Genomic DNA, 1,966 nt, shown 5'->3' with positions numbered 1-1,966 from the left:
TTTGGGCTGGAAGGTGCTGAAGCTGAGCAGCACCCATCCTGTCGGCGTGCTTTTCCTCCACACGTTTCTTCCTACATGTGTAAAATGTACACCTGTTCAACCATCCAGACACCCTTGATAATTCCGTTCCAGCTGGTTTGCACTAGGATTAGATGCTCTTTGCATTAGGTTGTAGATGTAGATATGGTTTCTGTAGTGATGGGGCAGACTGCAGAGATCTATTGGCTGCCGGCTTTGTAAATTTCATTCAGTTTGGTCCAATCGCAGGAGGAGAGAGACTGGTACAGCCTGGACCTCTCTCCCTCTTCAATCTCTCTTTTTCTTGCAGATCAGTCTCTCTCCCTGTCTCTGCCTCTCTGCATAGGCAATCAGAGCTCTTACTCACAGACTCAACTCTCCCTTTTGCACTGCTTGTAATGAATTTTCTTCCTGAATGTAGGTCGTTTACCACCGAAAGCGCCAGTTTCCTCCCAAGCCGGCGTCTGCTGTGTGTTTTTCTTTTGCTTTTTTGGGGGTCGATGCATTCCTTTGGACCAGAAAATCGCCTTGGATTCCAAAAACGGAGAGAGGAACCTGGTATGATCTCCTGGCAGGATTTGGCTGTGTGTTAAAAACAACAAAAAAAGGACCCTGATGCATCTGCAGCTATTCCAGTGCTAAGGTAGGTGTCGTAGATTTAAGCTTTGATGTTCATTTTCTTTTCTTGGGTCTTTTTTATTTTTGGCTGGGGGGGGGAGGAGGGGTTGCAGCTGGTACTCTGGCAAAGGTTGACCGGTTTGCTGCAGTCGTCTGTGTGCTTTTACTTTTCCCATCATTTATCAAGCGCGACTTTCTTTCTGTCACCTCTGCCATCAGCCCCTGTTTGGATGTCACATCTGCATGCACATGTGTGCGCATACCTATATTTCTTTCTTTAAATACCCCCCTTTTATCCCTCCCCCCCCCCGTTTCCTTTCCCCTTGCACCATCATTTGGTTTGGAGGCGTTTTGCTGCAATCAGCTATTTGAAAAGGCTCTGGGGCTCGGTGTGAGATGTTTACAAAGTAGCTGTGCCTCACAGACAAATAAACAGAAGTGTGCGGGGAGAGAGAGGGGGAAAAATATCTGCAGTAGAGGGAGAGAAAAAGAGCAGAGCTCCGGGTCCCTGCAAACGCGGAGATGAGAGGCGGTGGAAGGAGCAGCACCTCATGCACCGTGTGCGCGCCTGGGTTTATTGGGGACTTGCAAAACCAGCACGTAGGGCTTTGGTTAACCACTCCCCCCCACCCCAGCCTCCCCGGGAAAAATGGGGGGAAGGAGGGGGAGGGGGGATCTTGGCTTTTGCTCTCTTTTTTTCTTTTGCTTTTCGTGATTCGCCCTCTTCATTTTGTGGGCTCTGGTAAAATGCCTGCTTCTGTGATGCATGGGGTAGCACACGTGATGGACTGGAGCCCGGCGCTGGGGAGGGGGCGGCTGGGGGGATGTGTCATTGTGTGCGTGTGGTTGTGTGTGTGTCAGTGTACATGCGTGAGTGTGTGGGGAGGCTGTGGAGTTGTGTGTGGTTGTGTGGGCACGTTTGTGTGGGGTTGTATGTGCGCGTGTGGTTGTGTGTGCGTATGTGAGGGTGGGTGTCGGTGTGTGCATGTCGGAGGTGTGTGTGTGGTTGCGTGTGGGGGTGTATGAGGTTGGGTGTGGGGGTGGTTGCATGTGTGTGGATGTGTGAGGGGTGCGGCGTGTGTGTGAAGTTGTGTGGGGGTGGTTGCATGTGTATGCATGTGTGAGGTGTGTACGAGTGTGTGTGTGAGGTTGCGTGGGGGGGGTTGCCTGCTTATGTGAGTGTGTGGATGTGAGGTTGTGCGCGTGATGTGTGTGTGTGTGTCAGAGGTTGCGTGGGTGAGTGGCTGCGTGTGGATGTGTGAGGTTGTGTGTATGAGTGTGTATGTGGGGGGTCGGTTGTGTACGCGAGTGCGTGTGGTTGCACGGGTGT

General features: G+C 51.7%; 1 protein-coding gene across 5 annotated transcripts in view; it reads left to right on the top strand.

Annotated features, from left to right (window-relative positions):
* Window positions 1-263: 263 nt before the first annotated feature.
* Window positions 264-1,966, top strand: part of NLGN4X (neuroligin 4, X-linked) — a 395,302-nt gene continuing 393,599 nt past the window's right edge. For 4 of the 5 annotated variants that reach the window (XM_019525190.1, XM_019525188.1, XM_019525189.1 and 1 more), the window contains exon 1: window positions 264-661. The gene's annotated coding sequence lies outside the window, so the exon portion shown is untranslated. The remainder of the gene's footprint in view (window positions 662-1,966) is intronic. The other variant, XM_019525191.1, reaches the window with a different exon arrangement.

Source organism: Gavialis gangeticus, unplaced genomic scaffold, assembly GCF_001723915.1.
Source record: "Gavialis gangeticus isolate Ggan-Ray unplaced genomic scaffold, GavGan_comp1, whole genome shotgun sequence".
NCBI classification, from domain to species: domain Eukaryota; kingdom Metazoa; phylum Chordata; order Crocodylia; family Gavialidae; genus Gavialis; species Gavialis gangeticus.
This window is presented reverse-complemented; position numbering and strand designations above follow the sequence as displayed.